Raw genomic sequence first — 18,554 nt, 5'->3', positions numbered from 1 at the left:
AAGCAAATCATAACTCCATTCTGGATAAAGACAAACATATTGCTGAGAGCCTCAACCAAGATGTATCAGGGAGCGTTAACAGTGATAATTGTTAGTATTAAGAGAAGTCACAGTGTCAGGTGTTTCTGCCAGAGGTGTATATATATTGAAAGAGTGTTGCGCCTACCATGAAAATAAGAAAAAGCCAAATAAACTGCAAATCATAACTTATCTTTAACACCATCAGAAAGCTAAGTTTGCTAGGCAACTAAAAGCCTGAAATCCAAGTAGAGATGGGTCTTTCCAAAGATGTGACATGAATATGTTTCGCTTGTGATCGAGTACCTGTGTGAGAGATGGATGCTAAGTGTACATAAAGAGGTAAGAAGAATGCAATAAAATGGTAAATTGCTAAAGGCCTAATGTAAGCATAGGAAAGAGAAAAGAATCTTTGGAGATCATTTATAGGCCTTTCCATGCAGGCTTTCAGTGGATGCTAATGACAAAGATTGCTGGCCAGATTGGAGACTACAGAAAGCTTCTCAAGAATAGAAATCTCCATTTGGTCCTAAATTTTATAAAACAAAAATCTTCGTTCTCTGTAAAAGACAGCACACTGTTGCTGTGAGTGAAGTCAAAGATACCTATTTCAGCAGGGAATAGATATTTTAAAAAACCCATTGCCCTACATTACAGATGATGCCAAATGTAGGACTGTTGGAATTCTTGCTTTCCTTTCAATGTGGTCAGATATTTTTAATAACTTTTATTGTTTTCATAAAAATATTACAATGCATAAAGTTGAATGACCTCTTGGATCATAAAACTTAAATTTAAGACTAAAGACTAAAGAAACTTTCCTTTTCAGAAAATCAGTTTCTTCATTATTTCTATATTTTTTTCTTTGTTGTTAGTACTATTAATTTTAAATTATTAATATTTTAACATCAGTGACATAAAGGCTGTGTACTTTCTTATCAGCCTTCATACTTATCTAAGTTTATGTTTTTTCATGAGTATGAAAATAAAATTTGCTTGTTATTTCAACAATTTGCATTAGAGTGTTCTGAATATATTCCCAATTAGTGAAGCCTTGAGCTCCAAAGAAAATGTTGATGTGGTATCCCACTGCTGACAGACAACAGGCATGCTTTTCTCCAAATTTTTCCTAAATTAAACTTTGTACAGAACATCACCACAAGCGTACTCCTGATGAGAAGAGTTAGGGACATCTTCAGGCTTCTCTTACTGAAATTGTTATTTTGGTCACATTGTTAAATTTGGCTACAATATAAAAGATACAGAGTTGTTTAGGGCTCAGAATACATAACAAGGAAAGAACTGAAGATTGAACCCAAACCATTAGGATCTATAACTAATTTTGGTTATTCAGTGCCCTAAGTAGCTTGAGTTTAAGCCACTAAGATTAAATCATATTTCTGCAAATTTCTGAAGGGCCCATTTCTGCCATTGTGTAGGAGGAATTCATCATAAAATCCCAATTAACTCAAATTAAAGAATATAATTAAACATATCCTGTCTATATGCTGGCCAGCCATCTCACTGATTTTTCTAAAGTGCAGCATCAAGGATTAGCATAAAAATATATCTTACCCTTCCATGGTTGGTCACTGACAAGATATGAGGATAAGAATTTCTCAATCCACTTCTCCTGTGAAACTCTGTGTTTTCTTTATTTTACTTTCCTTTTCTTTCAAGTTGTTGCTCCTGTCTATTTTATTGCTCTGAAAAATACTAGTTCTGTGATAAACATAATTATCTACATTTTTTCACTTAATGTCTTCTCAAGTTTCCTATACCAACAAAAACTAACTGAAGGCATAGGTTTCCCTAAAGACCTATCAAAGTAGTGGTGTTCAGACGCCAAAAGGCTTTATCACAGAACACAGGAAATACAAAATTTCTTACCTCATCACTGCTGCCTACAGATATAATACTTTTTCCTTTGAGTGCAAAAATGTGTTTTCATTTGATGCATGAAAGTTGGTACCACTGTTCTGTACTACTGTCACCCACTGACCTCCTGATCATTCCCCACCTGCTGAACATTTTGATAAGATGACTCAAGGTTTTCCTTTCCATTACTTTCATGCCATCATCATAAGAGACTTCAAATTTTTTGTGAAAAGCCCTCAAGATTCCTAAAAATAATTTCCATTGTTGAAAGCTCTAGGATAATGATATTTTCTTAAAACTACTGATACCTTACTGAATTTTATGACATTTACTATTCCCAGTGAGAATGAATTTCCCTTTTCTCTTTAAATATACCAAAAGTAATAGTTTTAGTCAACATAATAAAACCATTCAACAGTTACACTGTTCATGTAGAATGTGTAGCATTGCACAGCAAGGAAGGAGCTTTTTAAAGGTAATCATCTATTTGGAAATGTATAAACAAAAAGGCAAGAACAGGATAGCAAAACATACAGACTAATAAAAATGTGATATCTAGTCTTAATAGAGCTACCTATGAAAGATACCAAAACTGCCAATGTGCACAGGGTATGTGTGCACTCTTTGGAAACCCTTGGTCATGGAGTGCTGAAGGAAATAGTTGTTTTAGGTCAGTTTTACCTTCCTCAACGTCTGATGCTGCCATCTGCTGACCTCCTCTCTCCCGCACTTGTCAGGCGCCATATTAGAGCAGAGCAGAGGTTGACTTTGAACAGTAGAGCCTTGAATGTTCTCTAGATAGGCTTTTCTTGCAATCACACTTTTTGAAGGCTTTATTGGTGTTATTTCTGTATTAGGTGGCTACTCTTTTGTCTTTAGAATCTTTGGATTTCAGAGGATGTGCTCTTTTTCAAAAACTGTGAAAAATGACAGGTTAACTGCTCTCCATCTGCTTTGCTGTGGGCTTGGGACTCCTCCTGGTCCCCTCTAAGCTGGCTTCACTACGGTAAGGCTGATTGTAAAGTTTCTAGTAAGCAAAGGGCAGTTCAGTCCATTTCATTTCCGCAAAGGTTTATTGGAGTTCCTGAGTCCTCTCTTGTGAAGACTTTCTTTCTAGATGGAAAACATGGAATCCAGGTTACTTGACTGTCATCTGACTTAGCTTCATGCTTCAGTTACCTGAAGGTTTGTTGTTTCCATGTTTGTTTTAACTTTCTATAGACTTCAGACAAAAGTGGTATGTTAAAAAAAAAAGAAAAATGTATCACACTGTATTAGAGTCATACTTTTCTGAATGCTTTGAAGTAAAAAATCTGGCTTTCTGAACTGTGTGTCTAAAGTCTCCTCTCAAAAAATCATATGGTTTAGTCAGTATTTGTTCATGGACATTTTTGCCCTTCCAGTGAGTTTGGACCCAACCTCCACGTTCATTCACTGAGAACTATCAATATGAAGTATAGCCAGGAATAATATGTTTTTTAAATTATGATCTAGATGTGGTTCAACAGATCACACTCTTGGTCATACACAAGACCCATGCAATCACATATACTGTGGAACACGGCATATAAACATACTTATTCATGGTGCTAAATAAGTGCTTCTTATGGTCCTGTATACATGAGGGTATGCTGTAGATCTGCCTTCGCTGAGGATCCGAATCATCTGCAGAACCTTTACAGAACACAAATGTTTGTTCACTACCCTGGAACTATGCTGACTCAGAATCTTTAGACCTAAACTTTTCTAAATGCTTATGATAAAGAACTAGAATGAAAAATATCTGTATTACGAATATATATTTCTGTGATTTATAGTAAGTACAACTTACTAAAATCTTGCTGGGCAAAGTATATGTTAACATACTATATAATAGTTATAGTGACTCCATAGTTTGGTATTGTTATCACTGACTGTTACTGGTTTGATTTTTAGCAAATAATTTAACCTCAAGAAGCCACACAGTGAGGAAGTTGCAGGGCTGGGATTGGACCAGTTCTGTGATTCTAATGACTTCCCAGTTCTCTATTATCTTACCTAGCTGGTGATTACTACAATCTTTCTATGTTTTGAGTTCTATTTTCTACAGAATTGTTAATATAGAATTAATTTTGTGAAACAGTTAGCTTACATATTGTTTGTGCACAAAGCAGTTTATAAGAAGGGTAGTCTTACTAGAATGTGTCATGACTAAGATTATTACCAGAGAGGTAATCTTTGCTTGCAAGAGAATTCATTCCTCTGCTGCTATTTTCAACCCAGTGTACATGATAGGAAATTCTGTGTATCCTTAACAACCTTTTTTTCTTGGTATCTTATCAGGTATTCCATGCTACAGCAATGATACAGTTGGACTGTTATACCAGACTGTAAGCTTCTTAAGAAAGGTGATAGTGTCTAATTTCACATGACCCAGACTAAAAGATAAAGTCCTTCAGGATAATATACTGAAAAGTAAGTGGTTCTATGATACCATTTTCACCTCACATTCACCGTGCACCTGAGTACACTTGATGGACCTAATTTCACAAAGCCATGTATTTTTCACTTGTAACACAGGAAAAAATGTCTATCTGATAGGCTTGTTGGAAAGCAATGTGCATAAATGGCCACCCAACATAGAGTATCTGTTATTACCCTTACGACACACAGTAGATTTGACATGCAAACATTTAATCATTGAATACTTATTGTACATGCCCAATACTGTGCTATGCTCTAGTGATACAGAATAAACAGATATAGAACCTAATATGGAGCACTGATAGAAGTTCAATTACATAAAATTTTAATAAATTATGTCAAAAGTGAATAAAAGAGGACTTGAAAGCATAATAATCACCAATTGTGCCTGTTAGGGGGAAAGTAGGAAGAACACTGTTCAGTGTCATGAGTTAACCAACTATCTTATTTCTTTTTTTCTGGATAAATTGAAAGGCAACATCAACTCTTATATAGACAAGAGAAAAAATTACTCAGAGAATTGAAATAATTTTTTCAGGGAATAAAAAGTGATCTGAGTATAAAACCTTAATAATATTCATAAGCGGTCCTGGAGAATCAATTCATGATGGACACAAATTCCAAATTTTAGTGATGAAAGGTTTCCCATTGCTGGAGCCATTGTAATACCAAGGTGGATGAGTGTCGTGGTTGAAGCAAATCCTCCTCCAAAATCCATGTAATATATTATCCTCTGGTAGAGTACATATCAGATATTGAACTGATAAGAATAGATAGGGCACTTGATCTTAGCCAAAAGACTGAAAACAATACGTATTTCACTTTGCAAAAAAAAATGATATTTTGTAGATGGTTTTGTCAGGCAAGTTTCAAAACACCAAAAAATTAAAAGCCATTTACTTGACTTGCCCAGGCATGTAGTCTTCCAGGTGACTGAGAAAGGGTTTAAGGTTACTGGAAAAAGAATGATTAAAATTATGAACAAATGGAATGCACACTATGTACAGAGGAGATCGGCAATAGATGATGATGAAAAACTAGAGAGCAGCTGTCTCTAAATCCTAATGAGGTCAGAAAACATGTGGTGGAAGGTGATCAACAACTAAGTTTAAGTAAGAAGGTATCTGAGCATGAAATATTTGAATTAGTATCTTCACAAAGGGGAAGGAAATTTCCAGTTTTAGGAAATTCAAATCAGGATTGTGACCATGGAACTCAGGTAGCTGAGGTGGACAAGGGAAGAAAATAACTGGGTGTCTAAAGGTTATGAAGCCTGTGGCCATTGACTCAATACTGAAAAGGAATGATCGAGAGGTTAACTGATTAATGCAAAATAGGAGGGGAAAAGTGACATCACATAATGGGACATAGAGAGAAGGAACAGTGATTTGGAGGCATCTCATGAAAGCGAGGAAGACCGGACAATATGTGAGTGAGTTGTAAAATAATAAACATCTTCCAAGTGAGAGTACTGTACAGCATGTGTTATCCTCAAGGGGCTAGCTAATTCTTAACAAGGAAAAATAAGTTGAGAGAATGTCAGGAGAAAAAAATAAGATAAAGGAATATTTATATCACAGAGCCCAAGGCGTGCATGAAAGGAAGGTATAAAAGAAAGATTAGAGAAGCAGTACACAGCTTTGTGTAGCTTTCTGTCTTGAGAAAAAAAATAGATAAAAGATTCTAGACTGCAACCTTATTAAATACAAAAGGAAAGTTGAGAATAGGGATTTCACCATTTAAATTGTACAAGTCACCGTAGCTTGTACAACTAAGGATTATTCTACCTAATTTCATTCAACTCCAGCCTCAACTGAAAGTCTGAAGCATAGGACATTCTTTTGTACATCATCTGCCTTTTATATATTCAGTAAATATTTACTAAATTTTTACTAAGAACTAGGCAATGTTCTAAGTAAGTGGACTATATCAGTGATCCCAAAAGTCAAAGAACCTCATGTTTATGTTCAAGACAGAGAAGACAAAAGATAAGTAAATGGTAGAAATGGAAAGTAGCTATACATATGTAACATGACCCTGTATATTAGAAAAAAAGTGCAACAGAAAACAAAGAAAGTGATGTGTGAAAAGAGTGAGTGAGAATCTGACAGGGTGAGCGTCAGTTTAGAATTTAGTGAGATGTTTTACTTGAGAAAATATGAAAGTGGCCATGTGGATACCTGAAGAAAAAGAATTCTAGACAGAAGAACTAGACAGTGTAAAAATACTAACACAGAAATGTGCCTGGCTATGCTTTGGGAAGAGTCACAAGCCAGTCTAACTGGAGCAGAGTGATCCTCTTACTCGTTTTTCCATTGCTGGAACAAAGTTATCAAAAGCCACCACTTAAAAGAGGAGAACTGTATTTTGCCTCTCAAATTTTAGTCCATGACCAGCTGGTTCCAAGGTAGAAATGTCCTGGTGGAAGTGTCTGGGTAGAGACAGCTGCTCACCTCATGGCAGCCAGGAAGCAGAAGGGAAATCTAAGCCAGGGACAAGAATTCACTATTCCAGATCAAAGACCCAGTGATTCACCTCCAACCCAGCTCCTCCTTATAACAGCACGTTGTCCCAACGAATAGATCCAGTGGTAGGTATAGTATCCTCATGATCCAGTCGCCTCCCAAACACATGAGCATTTGAGGGGCATACTTGAGATCTAAACCACAAGAGTGGTGAAGAATCAGCAAGAGAAAGCTCAGAAAACTGGTGATTCCTAAAGTTAAGTCTGCATATAAATTACCGGGATTATGTTAAAATCCAGACTGGAATTGTGAAAGTCAGGTGTGAAGCCAGAGGTTTTGCATTTTGTTCTGTATTTTCATTCTCTGGTCATGAAATTGCTTCAGACTCATGACACTTTTGCTTTGAACAGTGAAGGTTTAGATAATTTCTACTGTGGAAGTGTGAGAGTGATTAAATTAGGGACAGATAGTATGATTACAACATGGTTTAAGGGCTTATTTGAGGTTTGTTGTAATGTTTTGTATTTTTTTAGTTTTAGGTTTGTTGTAATTAATTCAACATAATGTGGGCATACATTTTCACTAACCACATTTTAGTATGACAGATACAGGCACACAGTTGTCAAAGAGTTGCGTTGAAGCAGGGTTCTGATTTTGCCAAGCATTTATGATGAAGGAAAAGAGTTCAGTGAAGTCAAGTACATATGCCAAAAGTAGTACAAGGATTAATCACAGGGCTTAATATGAATAATGACATGGCATGTGGGATCAAGGGCAAGATAAGTCACCACAAGCCCTGTTACCCTTTACAGGTAACAAACCAGTGGTCTTAAGCCATAGTTACTGATCATGGATTACATGTGGTTTTACTGTACCATAATGGAAAGCACCATTTGCATGAAAGAATCGATGGCATCTGAAAGTTGTCAGTGTTAAGTAATAAAATCTGCGAAAAGCACCACAGGTATACACACACACAAATGCACACACATTTTTCGATGTCTTGTATTTTTAGGAAAAGGAAACTTGGGGTTTAGGAACTCTCCCATCCTTATACCTCATTTTGCCTTTTGATTGCAGCTCTGCTCACCTAGTTTGATGATCTGCTGTCCACATGCCACAGTTATTTCATTAACAATTAGTCACAACTGGGGCTGCAGGTAAACCCATTATGAGATTCTTTAAAGCGTTCGTACCCACCATTGCAAATGTTTCTGCTAGCCAAAAATAAAATCTCAAATATTACTGAGTTATAAAGAATTCTCATAATGCTTCTCTCTATTATCTCTGGTCTCTATCTGTTTGTATTTTGTCTTATAAGACAGAAAATATTTTCTGTCTTATAAGTTTGCTTTGGGGATGAAATGAGTAATTACAATGCTGTAATTGCAGTACTTGCGTCCATACTGATTTTGAAATTGGCCTCTGGCCCCTTGAAGAGTGAGCATTTTTTCTGACTCCCTATTTATCTCCACCATTTAGACTTTTTCAACTGTAGACTTCCTGGTTAACTTGCCCCTCTGACATTATACTTTTAAAATTATCAGTACTAGCTGATTAAATTACTAGCCTCTCCTCTCCTGAGACTCACTGTCCTAAAGGTCAGTAAGAAAACCAGGTGCTGTTTGTTTTCACTCCTGTCTGCCTTCTTTCTGATACTCTACATTCTCATCTTTGTGTTTCCTGTTTCATACCACATATTACTTTCTCATATACACACACAATCTCATTCGATCTAGGCTTCATTCCTCCTTTTGTTCTCTTGAAGAGCCAACCAACTATAATAGGAGGTCCAGGAGGACCTGGAGAGCTTCCTTTCTTTTGGGCTTGCTCCTTTGTTTAAGTAGCTTCAGAAGATAAGTAACCGTAACAGAAAAGGAAAAATCAAAGGTGATACTGGCTGAGCATGTTTTCTACCCTTGTCTTCAGATCTGGATCAGAGCCTGAGGTTTTAGGATTCCTGGTCTCCAGACAGCCAAGCTTTACTGTAATAAGCAAATTGTACATAGAAATTAGCGCTAATAGCTACAACAGGAAATAACATTAACTCTGCAATTAAGACAGAAACTTTATATACACAAGGAAATGGACGGATTTTTTATAGAATCATAATCATTTTCAGAGGAGAATGCATTGGTATCTGTCACAAATCTTCAGGTAACAAAAACCAAATATGTTTTTATCAATACATGCTATCACCTTCATCATGTGGAGGTCTTACACTACCAGCTGTATTAAAATTATGAATATTTGCTAATTTGCATTTATCTATTCATATGACTTTAAAAGAACATTTAAATGTCTCTTTTATTTTCACTCAGTTTGCTTCTTTATTATTCTGCTTCTTATTAAAGGCATATCTGGTGAAATGCAAAGCAAGATCCAGGGGAATAAAGTTTTTCTCTAGAAGCTTAGAATATTTCAAGTGAAACTTAATTTGTGGAGACAATATCTCCCTGAAACAGTCACTTTTAATTTAACCAGTAATAGTAACACACATTTGAAAAATTATTTTATTAGTTTCTCTCAAAGATTCTTTTAACAGTACAGCACAGAAGTTGTAAGTTCTGGCTTTTGAATCAAATTAGTCTCAAATCTTGGCTTTTTCATTTCTTGGTCACTCATTTTTCCATTTATGAACTAAAAGAAAAATATTTTCTGTCTTATAAGGTTTGCTTTGGGGATTAAATGAGTAAATACAAAATCTTAATAGGCTCTATAAAGTCTGTGAAATGTTCCTAGTAGTGGTAAAAAGGAATGACAGTGAAAGAGAGGAACATTCTGATTATGATAAAGAATAGATTTAATGATTTATTCAGTAACGTCCAGAATTCAGTTATCATTTCCGTTTTTGGAGGTTGACTATCTCCTGTGACTGCATTAACATTCTTAGTCTCTGGATGTGCGTGAAAAACAAATACACTCTGGACTATGAGTTGATCCATTTCATCCAATTCTGTGATGCTGCTTCCTAGTGGCTGACTCTCAGGTGAACCAGTTCTACTTATACACACACCCCACAGTACTCTGAATTATGTTTCACTTGTCTCCCTTCTGAGTTAGATTCTGATTTCCCTAGGACAGAACCTAGTGTTGCCATTGGTCAGGACTGCTACACTTCTATCTGAATAGAACTTGAATACAAACTTTACACAGGTAAGATCCATACCTGATTTATATTTACAGTACTACTTTGTAGCATAATGCCTAAATCACAGCAAATACTGTGTTATATTTGATTGAAAATAACTAGATAAATATTGAGTATTATTGAAAACTGTAAACAACTTCCTAAGAATTCAGTTTCATGATATTCAACTATTTAAGGATTTATTTGCACAAAAGGTCTCATAAAGTGCATTGACTTTTCCACTTAAATAAATTTTAAAGACATTTTATTGCATATGTCTATCATTTCATTTCAAAAATTAGGTAGATGGTAATAGAATATGCTTTTTATAATTTTGGGGGGGAAATTCTTATTGTTTTGTTCATTTCTATAATAGCTTCTACATGCTAATGATTTGATCCTAAAATTAAAATATACATTAATGAAATGACATTTTCCTCATATTTAAATGAATCAAATGTTGGAACAGTAGGAAACTTGAAGCAAGCTCTTTTTGTTTCATAGTGTGTGTGTGTACAGAAATTTTTAGAAGGCAGGAGGCACAGGCCAAGGGGACAGATCATGTACTAATTTACATGTTATTTTACACCACAGCTGTCATGACTCTGGTGACTTCTGTGAAAGTTCTTTTGCTTAAATTCTGTATGCAGAATTTAGGAACATTACCAAGGATATAGAACCCATTAATTTCCTTTTATGCACCATCTACTGAAAGATTGAAACCTGTTGTCAAGAATTGAAGATAGAACCATGAATCTCAGTGAATGTTAGCTTCAGAACAGGCCACTACAGAGGGCACTTGGGAGGGCTGAAATGAATACTCAAGTGTCATGTTTAGAAACAGATTAATTTTTGTTTCGTAAGACTTGTCTTAGTCTATTTTTGTGTGGTTATAACATATTATCTGGGAATGAATGAGGGTATGATTCATCTGCATCACTCCTCCATATATACACAAAGAAATTAAAGTCACCATGCTGTAGGGAAATCTGCTGGGGCAGTTGGGGTAAAGTTACCTGGATTAGTTGTGAATTTTCCCAAGAGATTGCTGGGCCACACTTCTGGGCGTGTCTGGGTGAATCAAGGAGACGCGGTCTTGGGGCTTACGTGTGGTCCTTCATGCCTTTCTCTCTGGCTCTGTTGCCTTCCCTTTTGCTTCCTTCCGCTGTGAAATTACCAGCTCTGCTCCACCGTGCTCTTCCACCTCCATGCTTCCTTCCGCAGTCAGCTGACACAGACTTAATCCCTTTGCTACATAAGCCAAATTCAGCTTCTCCTTTAGGTTGTAGATAGCAGAAATTTTGCCCCAGTAATGAGAAAATAACAAATATACCTGCATGCCCATGTTTGTTATGGCATGTTTCACCGTATCTAGGTTCTAAAACCAGCCTAAGTACTCATCAGTTAACAGATAAAGAAGTAAAATGTGGTATACATATAAGCAATGGAAGAATTAAATTATGTCATTTTCAGGAAAATAGATGAAATTAGAAACAAAATAAGTCAAATCTAAAGTATTGTATGTTTTCTCTTGTGTATGAACTTTAGGTGGAAATGCGATGACATTAAAGTAGAAGGGAGACTACTAGGTAAGAAGAAAGAAGGAGAGGAAGGCCATGGAGGGCGATATATGTGAGCAAAGTACCTTAGATGCCTGTATGAAAGTGCCACAATGTAGCCTAGTGTTGTGCATAATTAATACATACTAATTTTTTTAAAGGAACAACAATTTTGTTATACAGATCTGCGGTATGAAAAGTCCCAAGACATCTAGCCAGGGCCTCCTAGCTGCACCAGCAGTAATTTGTTACCACACTGTAGCAAATTGGTTCCTTGTCCATGTTAGAACATGTTGACAGGTTCTGGGATGAGGAGATAGTCATGCTTGGAGAAGTCACGGTGCTATCTGTCACAGTTTCATTTATTTGGGATTGTGTATGTATAAAACGCACTATGATTTACAAGAGAAATACGTTTTAATTGTAGATAATTAGCAGGACCCTTTTCATTTATATGTGGACTCAAATAATCAAAGTTGGTCTTTTCTGGTTCTTTTCTTCCTTCAGCTGTTTGGAATAAAGTAACTGAATTCAAGTCATTTTGCACGACAGATTATTTTGATTTTTCCTGCCATAAATTCTTTCTATATTCACCAAAGAAAACTACATAAGAACTAGTGTAGTCTAGAGAAGGATGATTAGCAGTGTGATTCATATTGTATGTTCACATTATTTGTGTTTTAGGGATTTCTTGGACATGGCCTAATGACACACTACATGTATATTTGTTCTTTCCTTCTCTATTCCTTTCAAAGCCCAGGGAAGGTTTGTTATATGATCCCAGAATTCATATGCTACAAAGTTAATCTATGTTGGTTGATGGTATTCAGTAGGAGCTGTTCAGGTCATGAATGTTCCATCCTCACACATAGATTATTGGTGTTATTGTAAAATTGGGTTTTCAATAAATATGTTTTTGATCTCTCTCAATTTCTTTATTTGCCCTTCTGCCACAGCAAAGCCAGTTTTTTTAAAAAGTTTTATTTAAAGAGAAAAAGAAACAAAACAGAAAAAGAGTAGAAATAATATATAATTTCAAAAAAATCACTAGTTGATAAATTACATATTGTCCTCTTATAAATAGTTGTTCAAGTTACAAAAGTTAAGCATAGAAAGTAGACATTCAAACTGCGAGACTGCAGACTATTATGTTCAAAGATCCAACAAAAACTTAGTAATATGGTTATCAATCCTACACACTCAACATACCTGCAGTTATATCCTTTAGAGCATTTTCTTTTCCTCTCTTTTTTACAACAGCAATTACACATTTTGAGTTTTATTACTCCTAAGTTCTTATTTCTTTTTGTACTAAAGACACAATGTGATATTTACAAATGATTCTCATTTATTTCACTGAGGATAGTTTCAAGTTGTCTCCTTTTGTCTATGAAGGCCTCAAGATCATCCTTTTTATAGCTGAATAGTATTCCATTGTATAAAAATACCACATCTTTTCATCCACTCTGCAGTTGATGGACATCTTGGTTTTTTCCAAGATTATTACAAATTGAGCTGCTATGAACATGGGTGCACATATATCACTGTGATATGACCTTATCAGTTTTTCTGGGAAAATAACTAGGAGGGGAATAACTGGGTTCAATGGAACTTTCAATCCTAGTCTTCTGAGAAATCTCCATACTGATTTCCACAGTAGTTGCACTCCCAGCAACAATGGAGCACTGTTCATTTTTCTCCCACAGCTTCACCAACATTTGTTATCAGTTGATTTCTTGATGGCAGCTATTCTTTCCAGAGTGAGACGAAATCTCAATGCTGTTTTAATTTGCATTTCCCCAATGACCAGTGATGGTGAACATTTCTTCATGTATTTATTTGCCATTTGTATAAGCTTCATCTGAGAACTGTGTGTTCATCTCAGATGCCCATTTTTGGAGAGGAACTTTGAATTTGGGGGACTTGATGTTTTTCAGTTCTTTATATGTTCTGGATATAAGACGTGTTTGCTGGCTAAGATTCTTTCCCATTCTGTGGGTTTTCTTTTCACTCTGTTGGTGATTTCTTTTGATTTTCAAGTTTGTTTTTTTTTAAATCGGTACCAGGGATCGAACTCACAACTGCGTGCTTGCAAGGCAGGCACTTATGCTGCTGAGCTAAATGCCCAGCCCCCTGTGATTTCTTTTGAAGTGCAGAAACTTTTCAATAATATGAGATTCCAGTTGTTGATACTTTGAAGTGTTTCCCACGCAGTTTGCATTTTGTTCATGAATTCTCTGCCTACTCCATGTCTCCAAGACTTATATGTACCTTGTCTTCCAGTAGATTTAGTGTTTCTGTTTTAATATTTAGGTCTTTGATTCACTTAGACTTTAGATTTGTGCATGGTGATAGGCATGGATCTAGTTTCAGTCTTCAGCATGTGGAGAGCCAATTTTTCCAACACCATTTATTAAAGAGGATATCCTCCTTCCAGTGAACATGGAAGAAGGATAGCCCCTTTGTCAAATACAAGGTGGCTGAGTGTCTTTGTATTTGTGCTTGCATCTTCTAATCTGTTCCATTGATCCTCAAGTCTATTTCCTTGCCAGTAGCATGCTGAATTCATCACTGTGGCTTTGTAGTAGTTTCAAGTCAGGAATTGAGATGCCTCCTGCCTTGCCTTTTTTGTCCAGAATTACCAGCAAAGGCAGTTCTAAAAGGGAAGTTTGTAACTATTACTGCCTACATCAAAAAAATCAGAGAGGTCTCAAATATCATAAAAATGCATCTTACAAAAACAAAGCAAAACAACAAATGAAGGAAAATATAATAAAGATCACAAATGAAATTGATAAGATAGAGGCTAAAATAACAATACAGAAGCTCAATGAAGCAAGAGTTGGTCTTTAAAAAGACAGGCAAAATTGATAAACATTTAGCCAAACTACTTGAAAGAAAGAAGACTGAGATCAATATAATTAGAGATGAAAAAATATAGAACAGATGTCATTGACATCTAGCTTGTTAATGAGCATCTCTATGCCTTAGTAGTTTTAACATGAAGATATATACATTAATATCTTTTAGAATAAAATAGTAATAATCGTAAGCCAATGCCTCACGCCATTGAAAGAAATAAATATAAAATTTGATGTAAAATATTCAATAAAGTTTAATAAAGGTGCGTTAGCATTATTACTACTGTCTATATATCACTGACATAAAATTGTTGAATAACTAACAACTACACACCACATTCTGGTAACAAATTACTAAATAATCATATCTATGATACATTTTATAAAAGGAATTCAATTAAAAATTGTGCTTGATGCTGCCACACTATTCCTGAACTTTCTTGCTCTTAATTAGCTACCCCAGAACAAAACAAAAACAAAGACAATACTATAATTGTCTGAATATTCTTCTCTTTGGAAAATCACGGTTTTTTGTTTTGTTTTCTGCAGCTCAAAAATGTCTTCTTTCTAATCCTTTTATCATAGTTATTTGATGATATGCTAATGTGAGTCACATAAGAAATTCATAAAACAAACTTATTTCCAACCTACTTTATCTTCATAGCCTATTTTTCATACTTTATTTTAACACTGTTTGTAATGATAGTAGCTAGAGGTTGCTTCCCCACGATTAAACTGTTGGATGTTTGAGGGAAAAGACTGATCTTTTTTTCATGAAATGTCTTGCTCCAACATCTGTATGGTTAAATAAATGAGTGAAAGTTATTTTTCAAAAGATACTTACCTTATTCTGGGTCATGTATACACTATTTTTTTGCATGGAAAATTTTTGATTTCTCCTTCTTGACTCAGAATTTAACCCAGTTAAAGATTTTTGCGTGTTCTATGACTCTCCCTGTAATCTGACAGGGGCCTGGCTTGGGACTAGACTATAATACACCACTGATAATATATCAAAATTAAAAAAAATAAATGGCATCAGAAATTCTGATTTTGTTTATATTAGCTGACTAGATATGTTAAACCTGCAGGCTCATTCCCACTATATGTGGGAAATTAGTAAAGTCTTCAACACAGGATCAGTTTTCTTCCTATTCACCAATATCCCTTCTGTCCCAATTGCGGCAACTCAAATTTGACTAGGCTGAGTTCCATTGGTTTAAAGACTGATAATATTTTTTTATCAGAGAAAAAAAAATTGTATCTCAAGCATATAGACTTTCAGTAAACCATCCAGGCAACAAAAGCATACTATTTCACTAATTGCACTGTAAAATTGTTGAGTTACAGCTTTTTCCTGAAATTATTCACGTAAGAAAAGTTATAAGTATTATAAAGTGTATTAACACAAAATGCTTTCATAATTTATTGTCCAGTGCCTATTAAAACATTTTGTCATACAAGAGCTATGTACCCTAAAATATTTTTACATGACTGTGCAAAAATCAATGAAGCCACATTTTCAAAATAGAATCATCAATTACCAATATGAGTCTATTTCATTTAATCACCCTGTCTGTGAATTGATGTTTTAGAGAAGCCACAGGGATGCAGCAACTTGAGAGAGAGAAACTGGAAAGTGAAAAGCTTAGCATAAATATCTTCATTTTGATGTAGACAGAAAGAAACTATGATTGCCAAGGGCAAAATACATAAAACTGCACGTGGTTGAATGCATAATAGGCCTTAACAATGCAAGCTATTTAAATAACAACTTTGAAAACATATTAAAAAGCATCAGAAATTTTTAAAAAAGGCTTTCCTCCTTTGAAAACTATCTAGACCACACTTGTCTTGTAAAAAACAGTAGAGGATGCACTACCAACTGAAATGAAAGCTTTGTCTCTTCTCTTTCACATATGGGCTCTCAATTGATGTATAAACTATTTTGGAAAACAAAGCATAAGAGAGTCAAAATTACCAGGTTGATTTTGCTCTCAAGAACTGTTTTCTTCTCCCTTGTTTTGTAGTCTGCCAAGCTTATCATACTTTTGGCAGATACAAGGCAACCTTTTTTGAATCAGCCTCGTGAAGCTGGTTAATGCCTCTAGCAGCTACTGTTACCTGGCAGTACACATCAGGATTTTTTTTTATTGCTATTAATCAGTGAGCAGAACTGACATTTGGGATGTATATATAATAGACCAAGTGACTTTCGATAATCAAAAGATTTTGAAGACATTTGAAAGATGTTGGAGAGAAGGACCCTGGTTTGTTGCAAGAGGTAAGGTTTTAGAAATAAAACTTCATCCTTGTTTCATTTATTAATTCAGAGGTTGACATTTCTTTTTCTAAAAGAACAAACAACAAATTATTTTTTTGACTTTTAGGACAACGTATGTTTTTTTTGCTGCTGTGCTGCTGTGGCCTTTCCTCCTCCTCCTCCTCATCCTGCTCCTCATTCTCCTCCTCCTATTTCCTCTCTCTCTCTCTCTCCCTCCCTCCCTCCCTCCTTTTTTTTTCTCTAGCTCATGAACTGTACTAAAATAACTGTCATTCTCATGTGCCCCACAGGTGTCATATATAATCTCTGAATCACCACTTACCAAATGTTTTTAAGCAATATGATTATACCATCATAAAACATGATGTCAACCAGAAACTGATCAATGGACTACAATGGAAGAACAGTCTATGCTGTTTTATGGTAAGGTTTAGTTTTTGTTTGTTTGTTTGTTTTATGATGAGAACACCTAGCCCAGTCTTCAAAAGTAAGACAATTCATGATAAATTAATTAGTAGAAGGCAACCAATCACTATTAGTTTGACAAGGGAAGGATTTAGAAGTAAGCAATTTCTAGAAGAGAGAAACCTGTTTGTAGCCCTTAAAGAGCCAGAAAGAGACACAAAGTTTGAGAAATAGCAGCCTTTTTCAGTTGGAATTCTGAGAAGAGTGCATTCAGAAGGATAGAGAATAAGACAAGTGAGATTTTAGAAGTGATATAAAGCTTAACTTTTAACTTCAGGCCATGAGGAAGGCATAAGGTAAGTTAATATAGGGCATGAATTAAACCATTCTGGATTTTAAAGCTGTCTTTTTGATTGCTGTGAGAAGACTGAATTAAAAAAAAAATTCCAGACAAGAGAAAGGTCACCACTGGTGACTAGGTGGCAATGAGATACAGAAAAATAGCTAAGTGTGAGTAGCTAAATGTGACTGAAGCTGAAGTCTTATTTCTATAAACGCCTACCCACTTGGCATCTATACAACTGAACTGATGATATGTGCTCCCCTATTTGTCCCAGAGGATTTCTGTGAAGCTCAAAGGATAAGGAGACATGCTAACAAACTCAGCAGTATTCTTTATAAAGGCAGCAGTTTTCATTATCGTAGTCATGTAAATAAAAATTATTCAACGTGATAACTTTAATAAAACTATAGTGTGAAGAATGCTTAGTGACAAAGTAGGCATTCCCAGACCCTATCTAATCTCTTCTCCTCTAGACCTAGAGACCCATGATCTACTACAGTACAGCTTCTTAGAATTTGAGAGTTTTTTATAAATTAGCTCTACACTTCTGGCTCTTTTTGTGTCCTCTGTAGACTTACTTTAAAATTGGAAAAAGAGGAAACAAATTAATATCTTCAAATATACCCTATAATTCACAAGAGAATGCTCTTTGATTAAATTAGAAAAAAAAGTTTAACAATTTGCAGACATTCCCAAGACTTCAGGACAAAGGGTGGGGCTTCTTTGTTTGGAACAACAAATCATGTTTTTTATTCTCTGAGAGAAAGCAAAAAGGGGTAGAGGTAAAGAAATAGAGTATATGACAGAAAGAAATTAGGATGTAAGATTGAGTACTGCCTGAGGAAAGAGGCAGAAGAGGAGCCCTGTAGAAAAAGGATATCTAATTTCAATCTTAGGAAAGAGGGTATCTAATTTCAATTTTACGAATGTTTACTGGGTGATAAGCATATTTTCTTAATTTCTCTGTTTTTTCCAGCGCTTCTAGAAGTTCTACCTTAGGCATACTGCTGCATGAAAATACTATGAGGGGTGGATTTGGTTAATAATTGTGGTTGTAGCTGGTCATTGGTAAGGAAATTGAATTTTATTAAAAAAAAAAAAAAGGTAGCCTATGGAAGCAAAAAGTAAGGTGATAGAACAAGGGTCAA

General features: G+C 35.3%; 1 long non-coding RNA gene and 1 pseudogene across 1 annotated transcript in view; one reads left to right on the top strand and one right to left on the bottom strand.

The window, feature by feature from the left end:
* The window catches only part of LOC134471169 (uncharacterized), a 31,283-nt gene that overhangs the window by 9,869 nt on the left and 2,860 nt on the right, over positions 1 to 18,554 (top strand). The window contains exon 2 of the long non-coding RNA XR_010040478.1: positions 16,949 to 17,081. This is a non-coding gene — a long non-coding RNA (uncharacterized LOC134471169). The remainder of the gene's footprint in view (positions 1 to 16,948; positions 17,082 to 18,554) is intronic.
* Positions 4,995 to 5,170, bottom strand: LOC111756128 (U2 spliceosomal RNA; annotated as a pseudogene).

Source organism: Cavia porcellus, unplaced genomic scaffold (genome assembly GCF_034190915.1).
Source record: "Cavia porcellus strain 051 isolate PalLab524CR breed Dunkin Hartley unplaced genomic scaffold, mCavPor4.1 scaffold_17, whole genome shotgun sequence".
Taxonomy (NCBI): domain Eukaryota; kingdom Metazoa; phylum Chordata; class Mammalia; order Rodentia; family Caviidae; genus Cavia; species Cavia porcellus.
This window is presented reverse-complemented; position numbering and strand designations above follow the sequence as displayed.